The sequence below is a fragment of the Biomphalaria glabrata genome, chromosome 13, assembly GCF_947242115.1.
Source record: "Biomphalaria glabrata chromosome 13, xgBioGlab47.1, whole genome shotgun sequence".
In the NCBI taxonomy this organism is placed as follows: Eukaryota; Metazoa; Mollusca; class Gastropoda; family Planorbidae; genus Biomphalaria; species Biomphalaria glabrata.
In genome coordinates, this window is record NC_074723.1 from 2,337,667 (window position 1) to 2,355,220 (window position 17,554).

The 17,554-nt window shown below is 37.6% G+C and overlaps 1 protein-coding gene across 1 annotated transcript in view; it reads right to left on the bottom strand.

Moving 5' to 3' along the window:
* The window catches only part of LOC106055879 (short transient receptor potential channel 7-like), a 141,328-nt gene extending 127,443 nt beyond the window's left edge, over window positions 1-13,885 (bottom strand). Inside the window, exon 1 of the mRNA XM_056008497.1 lies at window positions 13,693-13,885. The gene's annotated coding sequence lies outside the window, so the exon portion shown is untranslated. The remainder of the gene's footprint in view (window positions 1-13,692) is intronic.
* Window positions 13,886-17,554: the final 3,669 nt, after the last annotated feature.

Consider the following 17,554-nt stretch of genomic DNA (forward strand, 5'->3'; position numbering starts at 1 on the left):
ACAAGAAATAACCTTATTATTACCTTAAAAGAGCGGTAGAGCGCTTGGCTTCCGAACTGGGGTCCTGAGTTCGAATTCTGGTGAAGACTGAGATTTTTAATTCCTGGATCTTCGGGCGCTTCTGAGTCCACCCAGCTCTAATGGGTACCTGACATTAGTTGGGGAAAAGTAAAGGCGGTTGGTCGTTGTGCTGGCCTCGTTAATGGTCTAAAGGTCATCTGCTTCTGTGGCCCACGGTTCATGAGAGTGTCACGTGGACAGCACAACGACCAACTAACTTTAACGGTACTAGGAAACAGGGGCGTAGGTAGGAATTTTCCATCGTTTGGGGGCCCGGGGGCTTGAACTCTGTGGGGCCCCTGCATTTTGCGTAATATTTAATAAGTTGGGTTTTTTTTACATTAAAAATTAAAGTTGTACCTGAGAGTGAAACTGTTCTAGCTGTTCTTCAACCACCAGAAGCAATTGGAACAGTTGCAAAGTCAATGTCAGGACTAAATTTTATATTTCTTTTAGTCACATCAGACTGCTGATTTGCGAGTGCATGACTTTTTTACAACATGACATGTGTCAATTTACCCAAGTGTGGTGTAACATGTTAAAAAGCCGACCCAACCAGTGACGGACGGTCAGACGGACAGGTAGGTGATAGGTAGGTATGTACATAGATAGACAGACAGACAGACAGACAGACAGATTGATAGATAGATGGACAGACAGGCAGACAGACAGACACACAGATAGACAGATAGATAGATAGATAGATAGATAGATAGATAGATAGATAGATAGATAGATAGATAGATAGATAGATAGATAGATAGACAGACAGACAGACACACAGACACACAGATAGACAGACAGAGATAGATAGATAGATAGATAGATAGATAGATAGATAGATAGATAGATAGATAGATAGATAGATAGATAAATAGATAGATAGATAGATAGATAGATAGATAGACAGACAGGCAGACAGACAGACACACAGATAAACAGACACATAGATAGATAGATAGATAGATAGATAGATAGATAGATAGATAGATAGATAGATAGATAGATAGATAGATAGATACTCAGTTATATTTTGTCATAGGATACAATACATTGATGGTTCAAGATTAATTGTCAGTATGGCTTCAGGCCATGGCTGAACTTGATTTCGTTTGATACCCCCACCGGCCGAGCCCCACTCACTTCAAAGTGGAAGGTGGGCGGGTCAGTATTATAATAACATGACCTTTAAAAATAATGCTTTATTTCATGGGAATTATATATAATTATTTTTTTTTAAAGCGAGCGAGCTTTCCATTCTAAGCGTTTTGTTATCTTAAATTGGGTAGCTATGACTTCACTCAAGAACAAGCCTAAATACTTTGGTCTTCCCTGGAGGCGTCTTACGGTACTTAGTAGAAATATTATTTAAATATAATAAACTACTAATGGGAGAAGTAAGGTCACGTGACCAAGGTTTTAGAGTCGTAAGACTAAGTTCGATAAAACATTTTTCTAATAATCAACACTCGCTAAATAGGATGGCTGGTGTTATACTGGTGTAGCAAATATACTGTGTCTTACAGTATTGATCAAGCCTTTGACAGCAGCGAAGTGATCTAAGTTCAAGGGAGATGTAAATATTGTGTTGGAGAGGTCGGCATTATGACTATGGCTTTGATAAGAATATGTCAAAAGTAGTTACACCAACGAAACTGAAACGAGGGGGGTGGGGAGAGAGAACCAAATAGTGATGGCATTTTTAGCAAACAAGCAAAATAAAAAAAAAATAGTAGTTATATCAATTAGTTTGGATCAGTCATGTAATTAAATTTGTAATAGATCTACACCAGCTACAATAAATCTGTGCGTTTAGAAATATTTTTACCAATTGTTTTTTGTTTAGCGCAATTTCAAGCTTTTAGCTTTCTCAATACGCTATGATCCTATCACGGGTCAGGACCAGTTGGGGAAAGGGGAAAGGGGGGGGGGGGAGAAGAATGAATGAAGTATCTTTCCTCGGTCTGCTGAAGCCAACACGGTAACCACCGTGCCTGTGAGCTGCTTAAGAAAATAGGATTTATAGTTAGTTACAAACTTTTCTTTTTACGAATAATGAAGGGGAGTAATTCAACTTATTCCACCTTATTAGTAAAAGTCAAGTGAAATTTCTTGCTACTTGTGTTCGCATATAAAAGAAATAATTGTGCACATTTTCAGCTTGATCCGAGTTTGGGTGTTGGAGAAATAACGTGTACAAACTTCTAAGAAAACAGTGTGAAAAACAAGGTTACAAAGAGAGTTTGTGTGGCAACACAAACTCAGATTCGGTCCCTGAAGTGGTCCACTCAGGCAGGTCAAAAGGCAGGTTTCGATATTTTCCTCTTAAAAACCCGAAACTATAAACTACAAACAAGAAAAAACACAACCCTTACAGAAAGATTAGACTTGTGATTGACCAGACAGTCAAAAAGATAGCAAGACGATATAAGCGCAGTAAAAAAGAGAGAAATAAAGCGACAGAAACAGCGAAAGAGAACGAAAGAGTTCGAGAAAGAGCGAGAGAGAGGGAGAGAGAGAATGAGAGTACAAGTATCTATAAGTATCTGAGAGAAGAGAATGAGACGATATAGTATTTCAGGTCAACTTTTAAATCAAATCGTATTTACGTAGGACTATTTTAGTGAAGTTAGAGTTTTTTTTTAAGTAGATTCGGCTTTCAATTGGTAAAATAAAAAGTATATATAGATCTTCACAGGGGAATAGGACGACTTGTGTCATGGCAACGAGCCATTGGTCTCAACTCCCCACAGGTTGTGACGTCGCAGGTCAGTGTTTAGGCCTTCTTCAACGAATGGGCTCGGTTAAACACCTTGCCAAGTATGTCACAGCATTGACGTTCTCAACATTTTAATCAGCAAATGATTCTTTGTTTCTCTTTCCCTAAGCTTAAATAGCAATGAAACTTATATCATGGGACAAATAGATCTATTTCGACTGTTTCTAATACATTCCGGTTTTCTTACTGACTGACTTTAAGATTTTTAGTGCCTCGTATAAGACAGGATAGGGTTTTGTAACGCAAAAAAGAGCAAAGATTGGTTGCCTACACACCGATGTTTCTTTGCCCACACAAAAATGTTTCGCTGTCCACACGTCAATATTTCATAGCCCAGACATCAATGTTTAGTCGGTCATGACAAGAGAACCAAGCGATAGTGTTTGTTGTGTGTTGAGTGGTCAGGCGAGAAAATACACACTGCCGTGGTTAGTCAAGCATGTAAATCTACTTTTAATACGCATTTTTTCTTTGCTTACAAGATCATATATTTCTTTTACGAGAATGTAAACTTTGCTGTATGGTCTCCTGTTATACAATAAGTCAATAGATTAAATTAGTAGGCTAGTGTGACGTCACATAGAAACCCGGTGAATGTCTGAATGTTTTGGATGCGCAGGAAAATTACGTCAGAAAAACATCAATTACTAAGTTATTATTGCAAATTTAAAAAAAAGAATAATATATTCATTATCTGTAAATCAAAACACATATTATATCAAAAATAAAATTGTCAAAACTATCGCAGTTTCCCTTTGAAGCAGCGGTTCTCAACCTTTTAAGATCGGCTACCCTTTTTTACTATCCCCCACTCTGTCGCGACCCCCCCCCCCCCCCCCATAACATACACAGCAATAGAAGAATACACTAAATACAATCCATATTTTCGCTGGTCTTAGGCGACCCCTGACCAATCTTCAATCGACCCCCCTCAAGGGGTCGCGAGCCACAGGTTGAGAACCCCTGCTTTTAAAGTAAGCGAAAGTACCATTCGCCCCAATAGTAATATCCTAGTATCATGAAAAACAAATCCCCTCCACTGGAATCTGAATTGTGCCTCCTTCTGCGTCATGTGTTTAAACAAGAATGTTTTGAGTTTGAAACTTCTATGTCAGGTACATCTGTACGGTAAACATTTGAGACTTACTATAAAAACTAAGACACGACTCCAGACGTGACTCTAGACTTGACGGTACGTGTGAATCACGGGGATAAATAGAAACCAGGTGAATGATGGACTTCACCTGTTTGAAGCTGTCTGTACCAGGTCGTCACTCTTAGTGCTGAAAGATTTATTAGCTGGGACCATTGATGGCGAGGTAGCGATGACCTGATCTTGTTGACGCTATTTCAGTCTACTTCAGCGGTTCTCAACCTTTTAAGCTCGGCGAGCCCTTTTTACGTTTCCTCACTTTGCCGCGACCCCTCCGGGGCCCCTCCCCCCTTACATACACACACAGCAGTAGAAGAGTAGACAATAACAATCCATATTTTCGATGGTCTTAGGCGACCCCTGGCAAATCGTCAATCGACCCCCCAAAGGGGTCGCGACCCACAGGTTGAGAACCCCTGGTTTACTTGATTTAAGCATGTTTACATAATCCAGGTTGAGAACCCCTGGTTTACTTGATATAAGCATGTTTACATAATCCAGGTTGAGAACCCCTGGTTTACTTGATATAAGCATGTTTACATAATCCAACTGCATATGCCTGCCATCACTGACGCATGACTCAAAGTACCACTGCTTCACATAGCAACAGTTTGACGGAGCCAAGGCCTCACCGAGCCACAGTTCGACAAGAGCCAGTTTTTAAAGTTTGACAATATGACAATGTTACTGCTCCCAAAGGCACTGTTAGACAGAGCCACTGCTCACGGAGCCACAGTTTTAACAAATTCACCGTCTCACAGAGTCATCGTTTGACAAAGCCACTGCCTAACAATTTAACAGAGCGACAGTTTAACATGTTACTGCCTCACAGATCCATAATCTGACAGAAACCCAGTTTGATAGAGCCATTACATCTCAGAGCCACCATATACATTACTATAAAGTAAAGTACCTCTTATCTTATCTTATAAAATACAGGCGTTACTTCAAAAATAGAAGATGATCACGTCCTACACGTCATACTCTTACAGACCTTGCGATCTATGTAGCAGATGATGTAAATGTCATCTGTTTCTGTAGACCACGGTTAACGAGGCTGTCGTGTGGTCAGCACTACGACCAACCGCGATAACCTTTCCTCAACTAATGTCAAGTACCCATTAGAACTGTATGGACTCAGAGGCGCCCTAAAATCCCTGAGTTCAAGATACAGGTCTACACCAGTAACCTTCGGTTCGGAAGCCAAGCGCTTTAGCACTCACAACTTACTTAGACTTAGGTCCTCCCGCGCCGTTCGGCGCATTGGGTGACAAGCTGTCTCCATAAAGACATGTCCTTGGCAATGTCTGAAGCCTCCTCCCACCTGGTGTCCACTGTTCTGAGGTCCTTCTAGAAGGTGTGTCGCCAAGTAATACGAGGACGTCCCTGTTTACGCTTTCCTCGTTTTGGCTTCCATGTTATCGCAACTCTTGGTATACGTAATTCATTTTGTCGGAGAACATGTTCCGCAAACCTCATGTGACGCTCTGTCACAACCTCACTAAGTGTTCGACTCCCATTTCGGCATAGGATTTCCTTGTTTGAGACCCAATCTGTGTAACTGACTCCTAAGTGACCATTATCACTCAATAAGCCACTATTATATATATATATATATATATATATATATATATATATATATATATATATATATATATATATATATATATATATATATATATATATATTAGATATTTAATTTGGCATCCAGATTTTACTTTCTTGTATTTGAATATAGCACAATACCGCTTACAACGGGGCGAAGTATCGTTGGTCTTTGTGCTGGCCACATGATACCCTCGTAAATAGTTGACATAAAAGCCAACGATTTTTACACCGTCTGTCCCAGGGACCACATGTAATTTCTCAAGACGTGACAATTGAAAATCAATGTCAATATTGACATGACGACAAAGATGGAATTAAAGTAACTCGTAGGATAAAGTGATATTATAATTTCATCAAGAATTTAATTTCTACTTCAATCTGATTCTCCCAACGGCTGGTCACGTGACGTAGTCAGCACTGGAACTCGATTCCACTTGTCACGCTGCGGTGAGATTCCGACGTCCCTCGTGAGAGTGTCACACAACGTTGGTCAGGCGAGGCAGTGTGAGCCTGTGAGACGGAACTGTTGTCAAGCTCGAAGATGTGAATCCTGGTGATAAGTGGAGTGTACTTAGTGTGGACTATTTGTCGGCTTGTGTTTGACTTCACACTGAATGAAAGAAATTCCGTTCTGAGGATTTTAAGCTTGACACAGCAATGCTGCAGTTTGTATTGCCTTTGGAGTGCGTGTGTGTGTGTTATGTGTGTGTTATGTGTGTGCTATGTGTGTGTTATGTGTGTCTGTTATGTGTGTGTTATGTGTATGTTATGTGTGTGTTATGTGTGTGTTATGTGTGTGTGTTATATGTGTGTGTTATGTGTGTGTTATGTGTGTGTTATGTGTGTGTTATGTGTGTGTTATGTGTGTGTTATGTGTGTGTTATATCGTACCGAATTCTTAACCACTTTTTTCCCGAAGGCGTTTCTTACTATTAAATATTTTGATTTGCATGTATCAAATTACTGCCGTTACTTTGATAAGGACGTACGTAAACCAATGTTTTTTTCATCAGGGGCGGACTGGGTGTCAAAATCGGCCCGGTCATTTCTATACAAGCCGACACACAAATTGTACATCATATGATGGACATCCATTTCTAGGTCTACTTGTCTTCAAAATCATTGTTAAGTTTGATAGGCCTACTGTATCGTTAACTGAACGCATGCATACAATGAACTCTGTATCTTTTTGAAGAAATATAGTAGACCTCATGTTGTTTTTCGCTACAAAGATGAAGCCTACTAGTAGCACTGTCTACGGATATAGACTATTACATTATTTCGGAAAATGTGTTAAATTAAATTAGTATTAATTTACGACCTAAAATGTAGAGTCTGTAAAAAAAAAATTTTTAAACACGACGATCAGAGGGCCCTCTTTTACAAGAGAATATTATAAAACCTTTACTAATTTAATGCGTTCTGTAGTGGCATTCATGAGGTCCTTTAGGTGGCCCATTTGGGTACCGGCCCACCGGGCATTTGCCCGAATGCCCATATAGTCAGTCCGCCACTGGTTATCATAGATGAAAAAAGTGAAAGTAGGCCTATATAAAATGAAAACAGCCGGAAAAAAAAATAAACCTGAAAAAATCAGAAATACTTTTAAAAAAATAATAATGTATATACATTTTTTTAAGTGTAATTGTAACAATTTGTTAAGATCAGTCATGTGATTAAATTAGTACAAGATGTCGACCAATAAAATAGATTTTTAGGCCCCTAAATTATGTACATTTATGTTTTAGCTCCAAGAGAATAGGATATTTCACAAAAACCATGTCCAGGGTCTCCACTTACTAAAATACGGCCCTGCATAACAGCCACTAGTTTTTCGTTCAAAGTGTATTGAAGCAGCGTCCCAGTGGGTACCGTGGCAACACAGTGTATTCCAAAACCCTAGATGCGCCCTTGAAATGTAATTACAGTGTCTATTGTGTGAATAAACCAGATCTCTCCGATTATTAGTTGGCAACCAATATGAGTTGATTCAGTCAGAAAGATATGTAATTATCCTTAGCTAATCAAGCCAGTGCAGTCAAGTGCGTTAACTTGTCCCATCCTATTCAATACAATGATGGATCGAAGATCTAGTAAACAGGCCTGGGGGTTAATGCTGCTAGTGTATTACAGTTCGCTGTCAGCTCAGCTTAAACATTAAAATATTTTAAGTCTGTTTTATTTATTATAAGAAAGCGCGGGTAAATGCTAAAAATAACTTAAATGAATTGGTTTTCAATCTGTCTTACGGTTTTGTATTTTATTCTGGCTTTGGAGTTTCTATCTACATAGCAAGCGATATTACAAGAAGCAAAGCTCAAGAGAGATTTGAATGGAAGGGTGAGCCGAAGAAGACCCGTGCGATCTATGGGCTGTAGCGATACTGGTATCGATGTATGTGTTTATATGTTACTAGTTCAAAATATTGTTTTTCATTATATTCGCCAATAATTTATTTCGATACTTAAATACTAATAGTTTTCTATTTACTTTCAACAATGCTGTCTAATGCTAAAAAAAAAACAATGTATGAGAATATCAAACAGACAGTCAGACATCGTCCAACATCACATTTTTTTTGGTTTTTTTTTTTTTTCGGAATAACCTGGAAGACAGCTAAAACTAAATAAAAACAAGGAATTGTCTTTGACTCCGAAGACAAAGGATGAGTGCAGTATTTCAACCACTGGAGACCCAGTTGCGACTGGCATATTTAGCCACATCTAACGCGAAGTTGTTATCCGCCTGCTGCAGATGACTTTCGAACGAGACAGTTGGAGATATCTGACCAGGGTATTAGGACACTTATTTGAGACCCTAAGAGCTATTGCCGTAAACAAGCGCAAAAAATTTTTTAAACAAAATTAAATGACGCTTTTCACGTAATACTCACAAGCATATATGTAGGTCTAGTTTAAGGTCTTGCAATAAAGGTGTCTACGGGATGTGTTTGAACTGATACATTTTAAAAACTACAGGATGGCTGTCTGGTCGTGCGGTTTGCGCGCTGGACTGTCGTTCGGATTTATCGACGGTCGAGGGTTCAAACCCTGCCCGCTCCCATCCCCCGTCGTCCTGCGGGAGGTTTGGACTAGGAAGTAAACTATCTTCAACTCTGAAGGAACATCCGAAACATGTAAAACATTTTGACATTTTACAGGTGCAGAAAAAAAGGTATTTAAAGCCTGATTTGTGTTAATGTTAGTTAATACGAACTTGGAGCTTGTAGGCAGATAGTTAGTTAGAACTTGGAGCTTGTAGAGAGAATAAGTAGTTGTTAAAGATGGAGCTAGTAAAGTCAGAACTTTGGAGTTGTAGAGAGAACTTGTATTAGAACTTGTAGTGAGAAGCGAGAGCTTGTAACACATGTGTACGTTGTATAAAGCTTTTTATAATTTATCTATATATATAATTCTCTTCTTCCCTAAACAGGTCAGACAAAAAGCAAAGGAAAAATCCCTCTCTTATTTCTGCGGATAGTCACTCCACGAAAAAAAACAAGAGGGGGGGGGAGAACACGTTTTCACAGCTCGCTACGGATGGCTGCGCGCTGGACTGTCAAACCCTGCCCGCTCCCATCCCATGCGGGAGGTTTGGACTAGGAAATAAACTATCGTCAACTCTAAAGGAACATCCGAAACATGTAAAACATTTTACAAACACTAAATAGCAGGGCCGGACTTAAACTTAAGCATTGTGGGGCCCTATTCGAAACGGATTTCGCGGGGCCAGGTTTGGGTAGGGAAGCGGACAATAAGTCAAATTTAAGAGTTTGTATAGAAAATAAATTCGTCTATGCATTTTATTCATTCTTTACTACGAACAGAATTACTTTACGAGCCTTGCGTGTAGCAAAGTCATACAGTATATCATAATAATTCTGTTTCCTACATAGATCCCGCTCAATAGCAAGAATTACCGTTTCAATTTATCTTTGAGAATTGTTGACATCAAGTAATTCTTCATTAGTTTGAGGCGCGAGAAGCTTCTTTCGCCTGATTACACAATTACGGCTAATGCATATTGCCGTTTTTATTAATAGCGCATAGGATTGACGTTTTCCATATTGAATGACACCCCAAAATGACAATTTTTTTCTATGTATTTCCGTATATTTTAAGGACTTTTTCGTATATTTTGCAATTTCGGTAGATTTCCAGGAGCTCCTGGTAAATCGACAGGAGGGCGCGGAAAATCTGTTTTAAGTTATAAAATGGTTTAATTTAATAATTTATACACCTTGAATTAGCGCGGGTTCCATGAAAAATGCGGATCCTTCGGTCACATAGGTTGCAGTGGCCTAAGACCGGCCCTGCAAAATAGCGGCGTATGCTACGCCGCCGGTCGACTAGTAAATCTATATTGAAACTGTTAGAACGTGTCCTTGTCATTACATAGAAAGAATCCACAGTTCATAAACAGTTCACATTATAACAACAAGTTTTTTAATAAATTGCGTGAAGTTGTTTTTTTTTTTCTCGCTGTTTATTTTTAATTCCAAGAAACTCACTTCGCCTAGGGCCTCCAATTATCTAAGACCGGCACTGGATACACACCTAAATGCACACTTAGCTACAAAAACACACACACAGTGTTAACACTCACTTTGCAAGTATTAGTGCTATCTATTTTAAGAAGATTACATAGTTTACATAATATATATATATATATATATATATATGATGCAAACTTGCTTGAAAATTCATAGTTGGAGTTTCTTTGTAATAATTAGACAGAAAAAAAAACAAAGTTGACTATAAGTGTAAAGTTAGCCAAGTTACTATCTGTTACAATTCACTTCTATTGTAAGGGCCGGATTTAAGGGTGGGCAGGGCTACAGAAAGGGACCTTCACAAAAGAGAAAAATAAATAAAAATTTCGACGGGTCAGAATTTCAACGGGTCAGATACTTTTATGTGTATTTTTTTCACAGTTCTGACGCTAATGCTTTAAATTTTACGTCGGGTGGAAACAATGTCGTCATTTAGTAGTGTTCGCTTGTAGTAGTAGCATGCAGGGAATAAGTAAATACCAGAACAGCTCCGGATTTACGGCAGTGCGTCTACAAAGGGCATTAAACTCCACAAACTCAAACATGTACACTTATTTTAAAACTTAAAATATTCATATTAAATATTTAAAAAAAAGGTTTTTTTTGGAGATAACATATAAGAAACATAATTTATTTCTTCTAAAATATAACATGCATTTAGACTTAAGTGCATTTTTACTCAATTAATACGTAAGAGGATCTGTATTAAAGCTTTCGAAAAAGTTTAAGGGCCTTCTCACAAATCCTGCCCCGAGGCCTCCACATATTTAAATCCGGCCTTGTCTAGTGTTAATCTCCATACCATGTTTACAAATATAGCCTCACAACTAAACATTCTATGTATCCAATTGAAAACTTTTGTCTGAAGTAATTTTCCTTTCACAGATTCGAGAGTTGAGTTTTTTCCTTTCCTGTTAGTTAGTCCTTTCTGTGTTTTTTTTTTTTATAAGGTCACGCAGTTTGGCTAGCAGGCGTCGAGCAAGTTATTGCATCAGAGCGCATGCGTTATAAGATTTTCCCGCCACTGACATTGCCCTTGGCCTAGTTATAGTTTATAATCTGTATCGTCCTTCACCATGTGAAGTCTTAGGCTAGTCTTTTTTTATATTTATATTTAATACATATAGCTCGTCCTTCGGGGTTGAAGATGAGCATATTTCTAATTTCCTATGAGCACAAAGATGACTTTAAAGTCTAATCCTCGCTTTAAAAAGCCGTCACATGCATGGTACGGGTTTGTTTGGTCAGTTGCAGATAGGCCTGCTTCTTCTCCTGGCGTTTCTTGGCTTTGCGTTCTTTCATGCTGGCCCTGCTTCGTATCTCGTTACTCCGACACGCACGGAGAAGCGATCGAGAGTTGTTTCCCAGCTGTTAATGTCAATATCACACTCCATGAAGGAGCTCTTCAAGGTGTCCTTATAGCGCTTGTTTTGACCAACCTGTGAGCGCTTTCCTGTACAAAACTTCCCGTGCAGCTGTCGTTTGTAATGTGTATTTACTACAGACCTAAAGTTACACTAGAATTTCTGTATTCTTTAGAAATACATCGATTATTAATGGTTCTATTCTACACAGATAAGTTTTACCGAAGGCTCCAAACTTTGATTAGATCAAACTATGATCATATGGTGGTTATATTTAACTGTAATTAGATCAAACCTTCATTTCATCGAACTGTGGCTATATTTAACTGGATTATATTTTTAAAAAGTGATTATATAAAGTTGTAACTATATCGAACTGTGAATATATTGAACTGTGATTTGATCAAAATTATTATTTTATCGAACTGTGAATATATTGAACTGTGATTTGATCAAACTATTATTATATCGAACTGTGAATATATTGAACTGTGATTTGATGCAGACAATATAAAAAAAAATACAGTCATATGTTTTGTATAAAGTCATCAAGAAGTTTTAGTGTTTCCAGGATATAGCGTTCCTAGCAACAACTTAACGTGATGGTGCCAACCACCTGCAGTGCCAACCACTCGTAGTGCCAACCACCCGTAGTGCCAACCAACAAAGTCATCAAGATGTTTGAGTATTTCCAGGACATAGCGTTCCTAGCAACAACTTAATGTGATAGTGCCAACCACCCGCAGTGCCAACCACCCGCAGTGCCAACCACCCGTAGTGCCAACCAACCTCTGTGTCAGTGAACACTTGTGCCAGCATGATCGCGTCAATCAACGCCAGTGACGTATGTCGGGGCATCTGGAACTCGTCCAACTCCTTGCCCAAAGAGACGGGGATCCAACCCCTAATTGAGATGTACGAAATATGTCTCATTCTACTGGCTACTGGAGTCTTGGCTTTCCTGATAGCCCGGGGATTTAAATTCATACGCCAACATGTCTACAGAGATGACGTAAGTAGTCCCTTTAGAGATCTGTTGTCCTCTTTTATACTATATCAAGACGATTATAAGTTATCTGCACTCTAATGAACAAAATTAGTCTCCAGATTGAATTGTACGGACAATGCGTTTAACTTGCTTGTGTGACTCTGGATACTGAGACCTTACCAAGAGAATAAGATCTAGATGAGTTACAGAAATAAGAATCTAGCTTCTGTATCTTATTCGTAGTAAACCGATTATATACACTAACAAGCAAAATTTATTTAAAAAAATACTTTTAAAAAAAGCAAATGAAGTCCACATTTATAGTCATATCTCTCAATAATTCAAAATTTATTTTCCCTTTTCAACATCAAACAAATTTAATTAACTCTTTCTCTCCGTAATTATTTTTCCACGTTCTGACAGAATTGTTCTTTTTGTCACATTTGTACATTCTACCCTGTTAGGATTAAACTTCATTAACATCTTTGCTTGTAATCAGAAAACGTGACATTTGGTATAGAATTTTAGGAGAATGCATGCTCTTTTCATATAAACATAAATTTAAGTTTATAAAGCCAAATATTTATTTAATTTAATGATGTCAAAGTAATAATTAGGAGAGAAAGAGTTAGTTACCACTATTTAATTATTTAATTGGTTGATTTTTTTAATTGATTCGTGTTTTGTTTGGAGCATTGAATAATTGTGCAAAGTTTCAACTTGATTCGAGAATTAGAAGTATGAGAAATATCGTGTTCTAGATGAGAAATAGAGTGTTCTAGATGAGAAATAGAGTGTTCTAGATGAGAAATAGAGTGTTCTAGATGAGAAATAGAGTGTTCTAGATGAGAAATAGAGTGTTCTAGATGAGAAATAGAGTGTTCTAGATGAGAAATAGAGTGTTCTAGATGAGAAATAGAGTGTTCTAGATGTGTGGCAGACGGAGGTAGTTGATAGAAGCTTTGTAAGAACTCAATGGACCTCATTCACCAACCGTAAACAAACAACATTTAGTCACGTGATTATATTGATAAAACAACGAAAAAAAAGTGTCACGTGACAGCCACTGTGTATTAAAATTAGATTGTAATTTGTATAGAAGAGATAGAGAACCACGTGGCAAAATGTTGTTTGTTTACGATTGGTGGATGAGGTCCATTGCTAATTTAAGGTCTCTAAACTACTTACCAGTTATCAGGCCGTAGCTCTTTCTCTCAATACCACTCGCCTTATCAGGACCCACAATCCAGTTTAGTCCAAATAGTGAATTAATAATCCAGTGAAAAAATGAACTAGAAATATAATCCAAGGAATTCACAGACAATCCAGTAACTCCTCAAAACTCTCAATACTTAGTCCTTCTAGCCAAAAGTTATTCACACACTCACACAAAACAAAAGTAGGTCATCATACTGACCGCTTCGCACGTGACCGGTCAAACAACAAAGGGAACATAAGCAGGTTCACCAAAAATACCTCGGTCTTTAAAGAAGTGAGACATTATCATGGAACCACCATATTCATACCATGTATGAGAAATCAAAAGCATTGAGACTGTCAAGAGAAATTTTAAAGGGAAACTCCGATGGTTTTGACAATTTTTAATATATGTGTTTTGATTTACAGATAATGAAGATATTTTTTTTTTATTTGCAATAACAACTTAGTAATTGATATTTTTCTGACGTAATTTTCCTGCGCATCCAAGACGGTCAGACTTTCACCGGGTTTCTATGTGACGTCACGCATGCCTATTAGTTTAATCTATCGACTTACTGTGTAACGGAAAACCATTACAGTAACGTTTACATTCTCGTAAAAGAAATATATCTTCGTCTAAGCAGTTAGATCTAGGATCTTGTAAGCAAAGACAAAAAAATGCGTGTTAAAGGAGATTGACATGCTTGACTAACCACGGCAGTGTGTATCTTCTCGCCTGACCACTCAACACACAACAAACACTATCGCTTGGTTGTCTTGTCATGACCGACTACACGTAGTCTCGACTAGCCTTACACTGACCAGTTTGTTCAAATCAGTCAGACACACGATCTATTTACTTCTTGGGACAGGGAGAGGCTTAGATGAAAATGTTACTTTTTTTCCCCGAGTTGGTTGTCCCAATGCTTTTAAGTCTATCTTATCTATATATAACTGTATCATAGCTCTAGACTAGGCCGTCACTAAGCTTAACAGCTACTGTAAGAATGAAGCGATACGATTGGTCAAAACTAGTTTCCCTTTCAGTATTGTTGGGGGAAGTGACGTATGCCTAACCTAAAAACAAAATCTCAGAGAACCCCGTTTTTCTTGAGATGTCAAGCATTTACTGTCTTATTTATTAAATATATAAATGTTTCTAAGCACTTCAATAAAAAATGGTAAAATGTTTACTATTACAACTTTTTATTTGGAATATAAATATGTCAATAACTCAAATTTGAAAAACCATCGGAGTTTCCCTTTAACAAAGCTAACAACAACTTAAAAGTAAATGCTAGTTAACATGTATGTAATATATGTTTGTAAACATATATTGTGTTTCGGATGTTCCTTCAGAGTTGAAGATCATCTTTTTGTAGTCTTAACCTCCCGCAGGACGACGAGGGGGGGGGGGAGGCAGTGGGTAAGAACCGTGGACTATCGAGACAACCGAACGACAGGCCCAGCGCGCTTTACCGCACACGTCCTTTGTTTAGAAATGTCTCAACTTATGAAAACACATAACGGAGATGGGAATTTACTGGATCTAGAATAGAGGCAAATTAAAGCGGTTAGACTCAGGACATACATATATGTATTCACATTTGACTGAAGCAGTGGTTCCCAAACTTTTTTGATCCAGGGACACCTTTATATAGACGAAACGTGCCCGTGGACAACTAAGTGAAAAAGCTACATACATGAAAAATATATAAATTACAAATGTTTAAAAAACAACAACATTTAGCTGAAGAATTGTTTAATAGCGTTATAACTTTTGTTTAAAATAAACATTTAACAAAATTAATGCATTGAATAAAGTGGGCAAGATTTCATGACTGTATTTATGTCCGGACCAATGTGTGTTAGTAGCAACCGCAAGTCTCCTTAAGGGCACAATCCTAGTCGGTTTCTTCTTTTTTTTTTGTGACGTGGCTCATAACGGTCTTGAATCCTACACGTGCAGGTTCTGCCTGGACTCAAGATTTACACGGGCGTATCCATTGTCTTCCGAGGCAGAAATTGTGTGTGGGGGGGGATTTAATGTGTCTATATATCTGACAAGGTCTATATACTTAGTAGTGACATGGCCTGTGTGTGACATCGAAGCATCTGACAAGGTCTATGTACTTGGTTACACGGTCTCTTTGTCGATGTATCTGACAAGGTTTTGCCGCTGGTACCTACACTGTATGTGTTTTGTAGCATTTATCTAATAAGGGGTGTGGCATAAACTGCTTTGCCAGCTAACACATGGGGCTCTAGTTCAAATATTGATTGGAACTAAATTGTGTTAGCGGTGTGCCTAAAGGAAGCGCGGAAATGTCTCCAAGAAACCTTCTGCTTCCACATGTCAACAAAAGAGATTGGATCAGATCGCACTGAGCATGCGTTCGCTTACAAAATCCATTTTAGCTGTGTCTGGCAATGTCGTGTTCTTAGCTGGAACTTACAAGGTGTATTAAGCTGGTACTTATAGGATTTATGAAGCTGGTACTTACAGGATGGTAGGTCTATCACCAAAGCGAAAGCCACCATAACCTGCGATATATGTGGACGGGAGTGTCTCACAAAAATGGGGCTCCACAGTCTTATGAAAAAGTGTTCGAGATGAACCATAGTCGTTCTACGAGATGAACCATAGTCGTTACGACAGAAGGTGATGAAGCTGGTGCTTACGAAGTCTGTGCAGCTTACCTGTTTTTGTTTTGATTTTTTTTTTATTTTGCTACTCAATAGTATGTTCTAAATTTCAGCAAAGATTTATATTTCTAACCAAATTAAAAAAAAACAACATATCATCATAAACCAAACGTAATGTATACTTTTTGACTATTTCATCAAACTATTAAAGAACCTGTTGTTAATTCAGCTATGGTAATTATGTAAATGTTAACTTGTCTATTATTTTAAACAAGCTGCCAAAACTAAAAAATAAAATGATACATAACTTTAACTTGATTATTGTTTCCGAATACAGGAATCTTGTTTGGGCTAGCTGGCTCAAACGTCTACATAATAATAAGGTGTTTGATCCTAATCACTTGGAATTAACATTTAGAAAAATAATGGACTTTAGGGTAGAGAATTATCTAGTTTGATTTTCATATACCTGTACAATGCTCATGTAGTTTTTCAGAAATAGGGTGTTGGGGGTCAGGGATATCTTATATTGTGTTGATTATTCTGGAGTAGAGGATACTTGTATCATTTTTCTGTCTTTAGGGGGTTCATTGGTTAGGTAGTATGTCTTTGATATTAAATAATATTTCTATTACTATTATTATATTTTTAGGTTAATCACTTTTCAATTGTTTATGATTTAATACTTGTGAATTATGAGAACTTACAAATAAAAACATATTAAAAAAAAAATTAAAAAAAAAGCCCACAAAAGAGGCAAGATGGCCCATAAAAGAGGCACATAAAGCCCAAAAAAAGAGGCAAAGAAAAGAGGCCTAAGGCCCAAGGATTCCTATGATGATAAAGCTAAAACTGAATAGCGCAAATTCTGAGGTTTCCTTAAAAAAAAAAAAAAAAAAAAAGAATAGTCAAATGTTAATCGTTGTTCTCGGCGAGTCTGAACTAGGAACATAATTCTGAAACATTCAAATGACATGAAAGCTAAAAAAAATCCAACTTTTAGTAGCTAATTAGCCCTTTTAACCTAAAAGAAAAGTAACAGCTCCACATAGTGCAACAAGGCTCTTTTCTTTATTGATGCTTTCAATTATATAGTGAACTTAATAGCTTTATGACTTATACAGTTGTTTTTTTTAATCTTTAGATTGTTTTTTTTAGTCGAAAAAACATTTTGACTTATGAAGCTTTTTAAGAAATCTTTACA